This window comes from Phoenix dactylifera, chromosome 5, assembly GCF_051530095.1.
Source record: "Phoenix dactylifera cultivar Ajwa chromosome 5, Ajwa_hap1_PhDact_Kaust_v1.1, whole genome shotgun sequence".
NCBI lineage: Eukaryota > Viridiplantae > Streptophyta > Magnoliopsida > Arecales > Arecaceae > Phoenix > Phoenix dactylifera.
Genome location: NC_143194.1, coordinates 18,885,565 through 18,902,125, shown reverse-complemented (window position 1 = coordinate 18,902,125; position 16,561 = coordinate 18,885,565). Strand labels below are relative to the sequence as shown.

General features: G+C 39.3%; 1 pseudogene; it reads right to left on the bottom strand.

Annotated features, from left to right (window-relative positions):
* LOC120104625 (uncharacterized) overlaps nt 1–15,023 on the bottom strand; it is a 32,809-nt pseudogene extending 17,786 nt beyond the window's left edge.
* Between the last annotated feature and the right edge of the window lie 1,538 nt (nt 15,024–16,561).

Here is a 16,561-nt window from a genome sequence, read left to right as displayed (position 1 = left end):
ACCCTGAAAAATCTGCATGCAGAAATTTTCAGCACACATAATCCTTCAATTTTTAGATCTAAGATGCCTTTAGATAATTAATTCTTACCTTAATCTGCGAAGCCTAGGCTCTGATACCACTGTTGGGAACCCGCCCATGCCGCAGAAAATTCAAAAAAATTCAGATGGCAGCGGAATCGACATAAGCGGGATCGACGTTCATCTCATGAACGTTGTTTCATGAACCGTTCGTAGATGGGTAAGGATTAAATACTTTTTAAAACATTAGAAGATCAGATCTTCACCTTGTGCGAGTAGATGATCACCGCAAACTGATGATCGTGGTTTTGGATGAAGGTTCGCTTGAAGCCGTTCAAGTGCCCGACCTCTACGGGTATCCACACGAAGCAAGAACCGATCCAAGCTTTCTATCTCCCCGGGGTGCTAGCTTCCTTGCAGAGATAACTTTGATGGCTGATCTCCTCCCTTATAATCAACCCTTGATTGTGCTTAGGAGGAGGAGGAAGAAGGAGCAACCAAGGAAGAAGATCACCTGGCTTTTCAGCCTTTATCTTTTCCCTGCGTTGGAAGAAGGAAGGGTGGAGGAAGAAGGCCGCCAAGTCCTTCTTTTGTTCTTCCTTGCTTGCGGCTGAAACAAGGAGGGGAGAGGGGTGGCCACGGCTTGGAGGAAGAGAGCTTCACACATTTTAGGGCGCCGGCCCTTGCTCCTACAATTTAGGAGCCCTAGATTAACTTCCTAAGAGGGGGCGCCGGCCCCCTCTCTTCATGCCGCACCAAGAAAAGGAGAGGGGCTCATGCCCCTCTTATTTGGTTAACCTAATCCTCCTCCAAGGAGGATTAGGTGTCCTTCTCATGGTTTAGTCCTAATCTAATTAGGCTTGAATCAATTGGGTTCAATCAATGCTAGTCCTAATCCAATTAGGACTTGAATGAACCATGACTCAATTGAACCCTTCAATCCTAATCCAATTAGGAGTCATGTTGAGCCATTAGATTAATAATTAATTAGGACTTAAGAAATCCTAATCCAATTAGGACTTATTTAATTTTAGTCCTAATCCAATTAGGACTCTTATTTGAATTCGAAGTCCTAATCCGATTAGGACTCTAGAAATCCTACTCCAAGTAAGAATTCCAGTCCTACTCCAAGTAGGACTCCCAGTCCTAATCCAATTAGGACTCCAGGAATTCTACTCCAAGTAGGATTCGTGTTTTAAGTCCAATTAATCAATTCTCATTCCTTCTTCAACTGAATATCAATCGAATTGATTACTTGTGATTCCTAATCACGATTCAACCATCGGATCGGTCAATACTTCTAGTGTGTGTGACCCCATAGGTTCTATTCTGACTGGTAGTGAGATATATTGTGATCTCTATCACAATATCATTGAAAACTCCTTTCAATGGGTCGGAACGATTCCAACTCTACTCATTAGGGTTAATCGATCATCGAGATAATCCCTGTGAGTCCCACCATCCACCAGTAACACCTAGCAGCATGTAGTGGCTACCCAGCAGAATAGAATGATGAACCTCTAGGTGCAGTTATCATGTGATACAGTCCTTCTATCGTGGATCCCTACAAGACGGAGGTCATGGATAACTCGTCAAACCCCTTCGTCTATCATATGTCAAGATTTATTCGACTTAAGTTCGAGAGCGGAGAACTCTTTCTCTACTGTGCAATCTGCCCCGACCGAGGTCTTACGAACTCAGTCTTATAAATCACATAGGATCTCTCCTTATCTATCAAGGTCGATAAATTCCTTATAGGTGCATACCCTACTCCTACAGTGAACCTACTGCAGCCAATCTACACTGCATGGACCCATATGGCTAGAGACCATGTATGTGTGCAGTCAAATTACAATAACCTCACTGTGAGTAGCCGAAGCATCGCAGGTCAAAGGACCAGTCACACTACTGCTGAAAGAGTAGATGCCCTACAAGCCAATCGCAATATGTATTGCGAAAGGTTTTTTCTTTTGATTTGTCCAAATCATGTACATGACATTTAAATATGAATAAAGGCGTTATGTTTTATCATATGCTGTTGATTATATTTATGATAAACTCCTTAGTTTAGGGCAATGGTTTTAAGACTATGATGAGATCATACTAGTGAGACTTAAAATCCTAAAATCCTAATCTTAAATATTCCCAGTCATTGGTACATTGAGTCGGGGATCAATGATTACCGGAAAGACTGGCATGTCTTATGTATGCTCGATGCAGAGGATGATTGATCTCACAATTATTTGTGTGGAGACACTAATACAAAGATGTGGGTGCTCATTAGAGGAATGAGTTCACTGAATTGACCTACAAAGAGAAATCTTATGAAGTCTTACTTACATGTCAAAAGATGATTCTCTTAGTGGGAGTTGTGCAACTGATCCTATGACCTGAGATCACCATGGTATCTTGTGCACATGAACCCATATTTTGGTTTACACTCATTCATGACAATAAGTTATGTACGAGGTCTTCTGGATATGGTGAATTGTGTACGAAGATTATGAGTAGGTCAACAAGGAATTAATCACTTCTAGTAAGAGAAGATAGCATCCTATTTATTCTAATCATATGATAATTCAGGAAACCTTTGATCAAAGTAGAATGAAAATTAGAAAGAGTTTCTAATGTTTCATTATTTGAATTATCATTAAAAGATTGAGAAAAATATGAATATGAAATTGAGTTTGACATATATTCATACTCATATGCATATTTGGGATGCAATTTGATTAAAGGATTGAATTGCATGGTAACTTGCCACTGAAGGGTATTTTTGGTATTTTCACCAAATTCCATATTTTTCGGGTAGACATGACACGTTGCTAGACGTCAATCTTGTTTTATAGGTTTGATCAAATTAAAGAGTTAATTCGATCACCAATTAGAAATGATTCTAATTGTTAAGTTCGGGTTCGCGCAGTTTGGACTTAAATCGATTAGAAGAGTTCTAATCAAGTTGGGTCAACTCGCACTCACACCTATTGCTGGCTAAGTATGGAACCCAATGGGTCACACACAAGAAAACTTATCAAGGGTCTAATTGGATTAGATCATGTTTGCAAGATAAACATCCTAGCAGGTGTTGCAAACCTTAGCTCCTAATTCGAATTGGATTCGAATCTGATTCGAATTAGATTCGAATCTGATTCTTAATTGATCTAATTTGATTAGATCATATTCTAATATGGGTTAGCCAAGAGTTGGCACCTAATTGGCTTGGTTTGAGTCTAATTGGATTAGATTTAATAAATCATTCAATCTAGACCGTTAGATCTTGATCTACCGTTGGATGAAGACATAATGGAGAGTTGGTTTAACCCAATTGGATTGGGTTAGAGGATGGCTACCATAATTGACCATTGGATCTTAATCCCACCATTGGATGAAGACATAATGGGTCAAGTGAATGGCGCCTTGCATTGGAGCCCTTGGATCATCATCATGAAAGATCAAGAGGTGAGGCGTGATGGACATGTGATTAGCATGTGATGTTGACTTGGTCAAAATATGGCACCACATGAAAGGACATATCATTTGATACACCTCCTCACTTGATCTGCACCTCCTCTTATTTGATATGGCCCTTTAGATGATGCCCTTTCATGAGAGGATGTGTGGATGGGATGCATCCCTTGGAGATGCATCCCTACACCTATTATAAATAGGTTAGCACTCCATGGGTTTCATCATTCCAATTCCACCCCACTCCTCTCTTCTTTCTTTCTTACATTAGTTTCTTTCTTTCTAGCATTGCTTCTAGTGTGTCCTAAGCCAAGACAAGGTGGTCTTCTTTAGGACAAAAGGATTAGAAGTGATTTTAGAAGGCTAAAGAAAAATAGAAAGGAAGGAAAGCAAGCCATTAGAGTTCTTTAGAAGAATTCTGCATTAAGGATCAAAAGTCTTTGGAGCTAAAGTCTTGATCAAGTTTTCGTGTGGATCACCATTGGAGGGCGGACACTTGGACGCCTCGTGGAGATTGTACACTTTGGATTAGCGTTTGAGGTATTCTACTAATTCTGCATTTATTTTATATCATTTGATTGTAATCATTAAGGTGATCTAGGCTTAAAAGGGTTTCATGTATAGGGACTTTATTATGAAATTTTTAAAATCCCTAGCTTCCGCTGCGCATTATAACATGCTAAAACCCTACAGTGGTATCAGAGCCATCCTTAATTGGTTCAATCAAATAATTATGTATGATGTATGATTATTAATTTACTATGAGATAGTAATGTCATATGCTTAGAGAAATGCTGAAATGTATGATTAATATATGATATGTTATGTAATAAAATATCATGATATGAAATTTTCCATATGAAAATATGTTGAAGCATGTTAATTAATTGCTTATGATTTATACATGCTATGAGATAGCCATGATGCATAATAGTTTATTATAGACATGTTAAATGTATGTTACAATTAAAGAATGTGCTAGAGACTAGTAAGCCCTCAATAAAAATTATATTAAGTCATAGTGTTGAAAAACTTTGAGCTAACCCATTCTAGAACAATTAATCTAATTGGTGTCTAAGGAAAGCACTAAAGGTGGTTACTTAATTAGGACCTTACTCTCTGAGTAAGGGGAGCCTCCCACCTGCTTACCTGGCCAATTATTTGATTGCCTATTATGGATAAGCTTAATATTGATATAACACTATTGATAGCCTTCCTTCATGCCTCGATATTATTATGTCAAGATCCATGCTAGTTTGTTGTGCTAACACAAGACTTGCAATGGGGACTGATGTTATACTGTCTTGGTGCATTAAGATGCTTATGGCATATTTTAATATATTGCCTTGTTGTGCAACCACAAGGGCAATATTATTCGAATATGACTATATGGAAATGAAGGGTTTGACTTAACTAAAATATTATTGTTTGTTGTGCTAACACAAGGCAATAAGTATTTTAAGAGGACAAGATAAAGTTGAGAATTGCATGAGATGCAATTGGAAAGAGTTTCCTACCTTTGAACTCATAAGAGTTTGTTGTGTAAACACAAGGCTTTTTATGATGAATTAGGATCTCAACCCTACTAAGAAAAATTATATTTTCACGTTTATCATAGGGGAGGGCTATGATATTCGATAAAAATAGTAGGAGACAAATTAGATTAAAGTCCTTATCTAGTTGCAAACATGTCATCATGATTGGTCTGCTTATATTAGTTTTGTTCTTGCATATGTAGAATTATTAAATGGCTTCTTCACTTTCACTAAGAGGCATCTTAGATGCCAACAAGTTGACCGGACCAAACTATGTGGACTGGTTGAGGAATTTAAAGATAGTACTCACTCAGGAAAAAATTTCCTATATACTTGAAACCCCTGATCTTGGAGATCTAGGGGATGATGCTATAGAAGAGGAGGTTGCCACACATAAGATGTGGAAAAATGACAGTGTGACTGTCAAATGTATCATACTTGCCTCTATGAACAATGAATTACAGAGGCAACATGAAGGCATGGACACTCAATCCATACTTCTCAATTTAAAAGAGTTGTATGGAGAACAAAGCAGGACTGCTAGGTATGAGATATCTAAGCAGTTGTTCCGTGCTAGAATGAATGAAGGAACTTCAGTGCAAAACCATGTTCTTATGGTTATAGACTTGATCACCAGATTAAGTCAATTAGGTTTTGCTATAGATAGTGAGCTCAGTCAGGATTTGATCCTGCAATCACTGCCTGATTCATTCTCTCAGTTTGTTGTGAACTTTCACATGAACAAACTGAACACCTCCCTGCCCGAGCTGTTAAATATGCTCAAAACAGCTGAAGGACATATTAAGAAGGATAAAGGTCCACTCCTTCTTATAAATAGCACCTCTATGAGGAAATCGGGAAATAAGGGTTCTAAGAAACGATTGAACCCCAAGAGTAGCATCAAAAAGAAAAAAGGAAAGAAAAACTCCGGATCAAGTACCTGTTTTCATTGCGGCAAAGCTGGCCACTGGAAAAGGAATTGCAAGAGTTTTCTTGCAAGTATGAAGACCGATGCAAGAGTTGCATCAAAAGGTATGTTTATGTTACATGCCAACTTGTCATTAAGTTCTTCAAATTCAAATTCATGGGTATTGGATACCGGCTGTGGTTTTCACATTTGCAAATCTTTGCATGGACTACAGAAAATTAAAATTTTGAAGAAAGGTGACTTCGAGCTGTATGGCGCTGGAGGAGAGTCCATCCAGGCTGAAGCTGTTGGAACCTACAATTTGGAATTGCCTTCGGAAAAGCTCCTACAATTAGAAGATTGTTATTATATGCCCAAAATTATTAGAAATGTAATTTCCATTCCTTTGTTGTTAAAGAAAGGTTTTGAAATTAATGGAAAGGGCAATGGTTGCTCTATTTATTTTTCTAATAAGCATCTTTGCAATGGCATTATGGAAAATGGTCTTCTAGTTTTATTACTTAATGATAATGTCTTTCATATTAATAAAAGCAATAAAAGAAAGAGAGAGGAAGTGAATAATACCCTCCTTTGGCATTGCCGACTTGGTCACATAAGTGAATCAAGAATTAACAAGTTATACAAAGAAGAGTTCTTTGATCCTTATGATTATGAATCATTAGGAACTTGTGAATCTTGTCTTATGGGAAAAATGACCAAGTCTCAATTCACTGGACATGGAGAAAGGGCAAGTGAGTTATTAGGACTTATACATACAGATGTATGTGGTCCTATGACAACTCCAGCTAGAGGTGGATACTCTTACTTCATCACATTCACTGATGATTTATCAAGGTTCGGATTTGTGTATCTTATGAAACATAAATACGAAGCCTTTGATAAGTTTAAAGAGTATCAAAGTATGGTTGAAAAACAAACCGGAAAGTGTATTAAAATCCTTCGATCTGATCGAGGAGGTGAATACCTTTCTAGTGAATTTTTAAATCATCTTAAAGAAAAGGGCATTCTCTCTGAATGGACACCTCCGTATACGCCACAACTAAATGGTGTAGCTGAACGGAGGAATCGTACTCTATTAGATATGGTAAGGTCCATGATGTGATTTACAGATCTTCCTATTTCCTTCTGGGGTTATGCCTTAGAAACTGCTACATATGTGCTAAACAGGATACCTTCAAAATCTGTATCTAGTACTCCATATGAGATATGGAGAGGTAGAAAGCCCAATCTTAAATATTTTAAAATATGGGGCTGCCAAGCATATGTCAAAAGAAATTTTGGACATAAGCTAAGTGCTAGATCAGATAAATGTACATTTATAGGTTATTCCAAAGAAAGTATTGGATATCTCTTCTATCACCCTACTGAACAAAAGGTATTTGTTAGTAGGCATGCCACTTTTTTAGAAAAAGAGTTTATCTTAGAAAAGGGCAGTGAAAGAAGAATTGAACTTAATGAAGTTCAAGACCTACAAATAGAAACACAAGAAATTCTTCAACCAAATGTACCCATTGATGAAGTACAACCACAACACACATCTCCTCTCCAAAGGTCAGATAGAGTGCGAAATGCACCTAAGAGGTATGGGTTTATCATTGAGAATGATGAAGCCCACATCATCGAAAATGATGATCCTCTGACCTATTCGGAAGCTATCATGAGTAATGACTCTAACAAATGGTTAGAAGCTATGAAATCCGAAATAGACTCTATGTATACCAACCAAGTATGGACTTTGGTTGATGCACCAAAAGGTGTTAACCCTATAGGTTGCAAATGGGTCTATAAGAAGAAGATTGGAGCAGATGGCCAAGTAGAAACCTACAAGGCTAGATTGGTGGCAAAAGGTTTCAGGCAAAAGCAAGGAATTGCTATGATGAAACTTTTTCACCAGTTGCCATGCTTAAATCTATTCGGATTTTGCTTGCAATAGCTGCATACTATGATTATGAAATTTGGCAGATGGATGTCAAAACCGCCTTCCTTAATGGTTATCTTGAGGAAGAGGTTTACATGACACAGCCAGAAGGATTTGTCTCAAGTGGGAGAGCAAATCAAGTATGCAAGCTTAAGAGATCCATTTATGGATTAAAGCAAGCATCGAGGAGTTGGAACATCCGTTTTGATACAACAGTCAAAGAGTTTGGTTTTATCAAAAATGTGGATGAACCATGTGTGTACAAGAAGACTAGTGGGAGTGCCGTTGTCTTCTTAATATTGTATGTAGATGACATACTAATCATTGGAAATGATATTCCAATGTTACAATCGGTCAAGACTTGGCTATCAAAAAGCTTTTCCATGAAAGACTTGGGAGAAGCATCCTATATACTTGGTATAAAGATCTATAGGGATAGATCTAAAAGGATGCTAGGCTTGTCCCAGTCTAAGTACATAGATCGTGTGCTAAAAAGATTCAGCATGGAAGGAAGTAAAAGAGGTTACTTACCTATGAGTCATGGCATACGTCTCTCTAAGAAGATGTCTCCTAAGACATCTGAAGAGAGGAATAGAATGAATTCTATTCCCTATGCTTCGGCAGTAGGATCAATTATGTATGCTATGCTATGTACTAGGCCTGATGTTGCTTATGCCTTAGGCATAACAAGCAGATTCCAGGCTGATCCAGGAGAAAATCATTGGATAGCTGTGAAAAATATTCTTAAGTACTTAAGAAGGACTAAAGATATTTTTCTAGTTTATGGAGGATCTGAGTTGAAACTAGAAGGATTTTCTGATTCTAGTTTTCAATCAGATCCAGATGATAGCAAGTCCACTTCAGGGTATGTCTTTATCCTAAATGGTGGTGCAGTGAGCTGGAAGAGTTCCAAGCAGCAAACTGTAGCTGACTCAACTACTGAGGCAGAATACATCGCTGTAAGTGAAGCCGCTAAGGAAGCTGTCTGGATGAAGAAGTTCATCGCTGAGTTGGGAGTAGTTCCTGAGATTGCTGGACCAGTTTCAGTTTATTGTGACAACACTGGAGCTGTTGCTCAAGCAAAGGAACCAAGATCTCATCACAAATCCAAGCACATTCTAAGACGCTTCCACCTCGTTCGAGAGATCGTCGAGAGACAAGACATAGTCATTGAACGAGTAGACACAAAGAACAACTTAGCAGACCCGTTCACTAAAGCTCTACCACAACAGCAGTTCGATCGCCACCTCGATTGTATGGGGATAAAATATAAGAGCGATTGGCTTTAGTGCAAGTGGGAGATTGAAAGAGTAGATGCCCTACAAGCCAATCGCAATATGTATTGCGAAAGGTTTTTTCTTTTGATTTGTCCAAATCATGTACATGACATTTAAATATGAATAAAGGCGTTATGTTTTATCATATGCTGTTGATTATATTTATGATAAACTCCTTAGTTTAGGGCAATGGTTTTAAGACTATGATGAGATCATACTAGTGAGACTTAAAATCCTAAAATCCTAATCTTAAATATTCCCAGTCATTGGTACATTGAGTCGGGGATCAATGATTACCGGAAAGACTGGCATGTCTTATGTATGTTCGATGCAGAGGATGATTGATCTCACAATTATTTGTGTGGAGACACTAATACAAAGATGTGGGTGCTCATTAGAGGAATGAGTTCACTGAATTGACCTACAAAGAGAAATCTTATGAAGTCTTACTTACATGTCAAAAGATGATTCTCTTAGTGGGAGTTGTGCAACTGATCCTATGACCTGAGATCACCATGGTATCTTGTGCACATGAACCCATATTTTGGTTTACACTCATTCATGACAATAAGTTATGTACGAGGTCTTCTGGATATGGTGAATTGTGTACGAAGATTATGAGTAGGTCAACAAGGAATTAATCACTTCTAGTAAGAGAAGATAGCATCCTATTTATTCTAATCATATGATAATTCAGGAAACCTTTGATCAAAGTAGAATGAAAATTAGAAAGAGTTTCTAATGTTTCATTATTTGAATTATCATTAAAAGATTGAGAAAAATATGAATATGAAATTGAGTTTGACATATATTCATACTCATATGCATATTTGGGATGCAGTTTGATTAAAGGATTGAATTGCATGGTAACTTGCCACTGAAGGGTATTTTTGGTATTTTCACCAAATTCCATATTTTCCGGGTAGACATGACACGTTGCTAGACGTCAATCTTGTTTTATAGGTTTGATCAAATTAAAGAGTTAATTCGATCACCAATTAGAAATGATTCTAATTGTTAAGTTCGGGTTCGCGCAGTTTGGACTTAAATCGATTAGAAGAGTTCTAATCAAGTTGGGTCAACTCGCACTCACACCTATTGCTGGCTAAGTATGGAACCCAATGGGTCACACATAAGAAAACTTATCAAGGGTCTAATTGGATTAGATCATGTTTGCAAGATAAACATCCTAGCAGGTGTTGCAAACCTTAGCTCCTAATTCGAATTGGATTCGAATCTGATTCGAATTGGATTCGAATATGATTCTTAATTGATCTAATTTGATTAGATCATATTCTAATATGGGTTAGCCAAGAGTTGGCACCTAATTGGCTTGGTTTGAGTCTAATTGGATTAGATTTAATAAATCATTCAATCTAGACCGTTAGATCTTGATCTACCGTTGGATGAAGACATAATGGAGAGTTGGTTTAACCCAATTGGATTGGGTTAGAGGATGGCTACCATAATTGACCATTGGATCTTAATCCCACCATTGGATGAAGACATAATGGGTCAAGTGAATGGCGCCTTGCATTGGAGCCCTTGGATCATCATCATGAAAGATCAAGAGGTGAGGCGTGATGGACATGTGATTAGCATGTGATGTTGACTTGGTCAAAATATGGCACCACATGAAAGGACATATCATTTGATACACCTCCTCACTTGATCTGCACCTCCTCTTATTTGATATGGCCCTTTAGATGATGCCCTTTCATGAGAGGATGTGTGGATGGGATGCATCCCTTGGAGATGCATCCCTACACCTATTATAAATAGGTTAGCACTCCATGGGTTTCATCATTCCAATTCCACCCCACTCCTCTCTTCTTTCTTTCTTACATTAGTTTCTTTCTTTCTAGCATTGCTTCTAGTGTGTCCTAAGCCAAGACAAGGTGGTCTTCTTTAGGACAAAAGGATTAGAAGTGATTTTAGAAGGCTAAAGAAAAATAGAAAGGAAGAAAAGCAAGCCATTAGAGTTCTTTAGAAGAATTCTGCATTAAAGATCAAAAGTCTTTGGAGCTAAAGTCTTGATCAAGTTTTCGTGTGGATCACCATTGGAGGGCGGACACTTGGACGCCTCGTGGAGATTGTACACTTTGGATTAGCGTTTGAGGTATTCTACTAATTCTGCATTTATTTTATATCATTTGATTGTAATCATTAAGGTGATCTAGGCTTAAAAGGGTTTCATGTATAGGGACTTTATTATGAAATTTTTAAAATCCCTAGCTTCCGCTGCGCATTATAACATGCTAAAACCCTACAACTGCAACATCAAGCAAGTCACTGACGAGTGGATAGTCATCCAAGTGACTTCTTGTATTGGTCACGCTCAGTACTCTTGTTCTCTAACAAGCACCTGCACTATTACTTCAGTGTCTCCACACCGTGGACTCGAGTCTCGTCCATCCATAGGGAAAGTAATGTGTGCACTGATCTCATCGGATCGATCACCGTCCTCATGATGATCCATCGATCAGGAGCGTTTAGAAATTAATCACTAATGATACATGGCTCAAATTCTCAACTCTTGAGAAATGTATCATCATCTTATTAATTCCTTGGACGATTCATAGACACAATAACAATATGAATGAAAAAGATGCCTTTTATTTATTCAATAATAATAAAGTCAAATACAAATTATGTCCCAGAATTAATAATGTGTCAGCCAAAATTGGCTTCTAGGGCATACATCTAACAATTGCTGCATCTGATGCTGCCAAAGAAGCTGTCTAGTTACGGAAGTTCATTGCTGAGCTAGGAGTTGCACCCTCCGCTGATGGACCAGTCCCACTATACTGTGATAACACTGGGGCCATCGCTCAAGCTAAAGAACCAAAGGCACACCAGCGCACCAAGCACATTCTGCGCCGGTATCACCTTATTCGTGAGATAGTAGAACGAGGTGACGTTGATCTTCAAAAGATTGACGGGAAGGATAACTCAGCCGACCCCAGGCACAGAGGGCACCATAGGGAGCTGGGCCGTCTCGCACTCCACAGGTCGGTCGTCCCTCGCCGCTTGGATGGGCTCCAGGCCCTTTTTAGTGGGCCAAACCCATTCCCAATGCCCACCGGCCCCGAGCCTAGTTTTGTTCTGCGGGCTTGGGCCTGGCCCAAGTTCAGCCGCCCATCGGCCCGTCCTAAGGCGATGTTCGGACTTGGGCCCTTAGCCCACTTTGGCGCACGGATCGGGCTTGAGCCCATAGCTTGATTTAGGGCTGGGTCCAGGTCTGATCGAGTGTGACTCGGTGCCAACTCAACTGGTTTCGCTGGTGCCACCTCCACGCCCAACGCCGAGTTAACGGTCCTTGTGCTCTTCTCCAATGAGATGCGTCGGGCAATCTTCCTGGGCTTCTGCCAGCCCTCAGAATCTGGCTGCGAGTTAGGTTCCCTTGGCCCTCCCTTAGCCGAACTCGGCTCCAAGTCAGCTAAGATTGGTCCCCGAGTCAACTCATTGGGGGACTCGATCGTCTTCTTCTTCCTCGCACCAGACCTGGTGGCGTCGCCTCCCCGCTACAGCCGAACTCTGGTTGTGGTCATCCACGGGCCGTACACCATTCGCTTTCTCTCCCCCGGTGCCTCCACCTCCATGGCCTTCGGAGCTTTGCTAGACGCCTCGGTCTTCTTCGGCTTCGACCTCTTCTCCGCCTCGTGGAACCGGCACTTGCTCACCTGGTGTCCGATGCGAGCACAGAGGTAGCAAAAGCCCAGAAGGTCTTCATAGATGAAGTCCTGCCAAAACCTCTTCTTCACCCCTTAGCCAAAAGTGTCGGGCACCAAGGAAAGGCTAATGTCTACCTCAACTTTCGCCCGAGCATATCCGATCCGCCGCCGCTTGCTAGATACCCCGTCGATCTCCACCGCCCGCCCCACCACTACTACGACTTCCAGGATTGACGCCTTATCCCAGTATTCCAAGGGGGAGCCCTGGTAACCGGACCCAAACCATCATCTAATTCACGGTATGGATGCCCAGGATGAAGTCGGGCTGCCATTCTTCCATTGCTAATAGCTGGCCTCCAATCAACTATGGACCCGCTACCATAACCGTTGCTCGTTTCTCTCCAGATTCGAAGCGGATAGTTATGAGCCCCCCATCCATTGGGAATACCTCAACCGGGTGTTTAAGCTTACCCCTTCCCTTGAGCTCGCGCACAACCAGCTCTGCCGGAATGGGTCGCCCCAAGCTCCTGGCAATCACAGCCTTGTCGTCCCATTCACTTCGCGCCTGCAGCACCTACTCCTTCGACAAGACCACCACCCAAGGGATGAGGTGCTCAAGCTCCATTAGCTCCTCCTCGGTTAACCAGCAGCAGTGCATCTACGATCAGTGTGAGGACCCCTACGCCACCGTGGATCATAGAGGAGTGGCCTTGGCCACACCTGGCGCCGAGGCATCCCGTCGGTCCCTGCTGGATCCGCTCGGCTTGCTAGTTTTGGGGGCTACTATCCTACCTGCCCATCAGGTGTTCGATGAATTGCCCGCCCTCTGCACGAAAATTAATGCAGCGAGGGGCTAAGAAGAATGTTTTTCACTGCTTTCTTTTTGCAACACGGTGCTAGAAAGGAACAAGATGTTGAATAATATTGAAAAACTTCGAAGATGAAAAGGTCAAAATGTAGGAGGACAAGCACTCATAAAATAAATTGATTTGTAAGGTATTGCCATCCTGGAACAAGAAGGAAAACTATGATAACTACATGATGGAACGGGCACTAACAAATCAAACGAATAAAAATGCCAATAAATTAATTTCCAAATATTCAGATCCTTTGAGGTAATGAAGTTCTCTGTTTCTCATTGTTTGGTTCAAGATAACCATCATGACTTCTATCAAAAAGAATCTCTGAATACCACATCACTAAGAGGATTGCCAACAGATAAAGTTAACTCGGAAAACAGGCACTCCAAATATGCTTCTAATGAATATTGACTCAAGGGTTGGTCTTTGCAAAGCATATTGTATCAACTTCATCCATGTAGAAATTTATACCCATCAAATTTTCAAGAACAAGATCTTCCATGCCATCAATTCAATTGAAGACTTTCAAAAACATAAAATGCCTTGTAAATCTATAAAGAAACACCTCTCACCAAGACTATGTTTCGCCTAACAATTAAGAAACACAAAGTCAAATTATCCCACATTTAAAGTATATTTTGGGCAGTTACATATTGCCGAATGCAGAGGCATATACAGAAGTATAACCAAAATTTTGGTAAGTAATGTTCTACAAATAAGGACAATTGACAACCATACAAGAAATGTGGTGTTTAAGGATGCTTTTCTATCAATAAATTGTTGAAATAATCAAAATTCTTATATTTCTTGAATTACATCATGCAGGTATCTTCTTATGAGCATGCAAATTTTTATCCAAACTTCTTATATTGTAGTTTAGCTACATCAATTCAAATATTTGTCAATCATTATGAATCAAATATATTTATCATGTTAAACTTCCATGCATTATGACAAACATGACAAATAATAAGAATACACAAACAATATTTTTTTTTAAAAAAAAAAAATAAAGCAGAGATGGCAATCAAGAATAATACTTTACGGCATCACGGTATAGAGAATCCGGATGTTTCTTGAAGAACCTCTTGACGTAAATATCCTCCGGCATCTCAATCTTCTTGATCTTTCCATCCGTACAAGGAAATGCCATGGGCGGTGCCCTGAGAGGCACAATCAAATGAAGGCATCCAATTTTTCCTGAGTAAAAGAATTATAATAAATAAGGAGAAGGGAAAATTTAGGAAGGGAAAGGCTCGTACTGTTCCATGGCCTTGAGCCAAATGGGGGTGGGCTTGGTGAGGCCCTTCACCAGCTTCCTCGTCCTTCCGATTTCACTTGCCATCGCCGCCACCGCTGTGCGTAGTAAAAGTTTAAAATGAGCACCGAAGAGTAAGCGGATCAAGTATCGCCGAACCTGGACAAAACCTGCAACATTTTTGGGTCTTTTTATTGGGCCCGTAGTTGATCCATCGATTGAATTAGGTTTGGGTGTAGAATGGCAGCCCGATCTATTTTTTCCCCTTTTTTCTACAACAGAAGAATATAGGTTTTTTAAAAGTTAAAAGACACTTGCACAAAAGCCTTCAACACTTGATAAAATTTGATGATTTTAATCCATTTGCTAGCTTGCTAGAATAACTTTCTCACTTTATAGCCAAAAAGAAAAAGTTCAACCACTAGAGGATGTATTTTAATGTTTGTATAAATAGAGTAGGTGCTTTAGCTCCAAATGAGTGCATGAAAGGGTATGCTATATCTAATCAAAAACTAGAAAAAAAATAATATTCATAAAGTGGATAGGTGGATCGACATTCACATTTGAAAGCATGCTCTATTTGTGCTTTCTTGATTGTAGGTGGGTTTGATTAGAAGCAAGCATGCAAAAATCAAATATTAGAGAATGTCGGATGACCAATCATGGGTTTCAAGTTCTATTATAGTTACATACTGAAGATTCATTTTGGACAAGTATCATGCAATTTTCTTGATGTATTTGAGTAATAGGCTTACTTGGTGATAATCTCAGGGCAATTGTTATAACTTTATCTAAGATCCACTTTAGGTCCACTTTAAAGTGGAAAGTAAGTGTTAAACTTTAATACAATAAAGTGTGTCAAAAACCACTAGTTCAATTAGTTGGCACTTCTCTATTGGGGATTGCTATAAAAAAAGAGGGAAGAGTGTTGGTGTATGGTAAATAGATTTTCTTTTTGGTGTATGAATGTTGCCCTTACATGAAATCATAAAATGCTTTAGTTGCTTTTCTTTTTGTTAATCATGAGAATCAGAATCCCTTTTGCTTGATAATCTACCACTTGAAGATTCTATGTTTACATTCTTCTCTTTTCATTCTCTTAGAGCCTTATATGTGCAATGCATATAACTTACATTAATCATGGGGAAAAAGAATGATAAAAAGGGTGAAAACAGATTGCAAGCCAAAGAAAGTTATCACATATCAAAGAAAGAAGATGGTGTCACCTGATGACTATGAAGGGAGACTTTAGAAAGAGTCCAAGAGGCTAGGTCCCATGATAGAGTTAAACAACGGAGCAGGGATCTGTCCCTAAAGTTCGCATTATAGTAGTAGAGATGTCTGAAGAAAGCCTTTTTTTTTTTTCCCCATTTACTTTTTTTTTACTCCTTTGCTCCTTCTAATTATTTGGCATTCTGTTCTTCCTTTGAGGGCCATCTTTGAATTTTACACTTAATTTCTATTGATTGAAAATTTTATTCCCATCCTTTGATTTTGATGGTCATTTTACATTTAATCATTCTTTTTATCAAATAAAATATCTATTCACATGCTTTAAGAATCATTTTTTTATCAATTCATCCTTCTTATATCATGGTTCTATTCTTTTTTCCCCTCTTAAAACTACA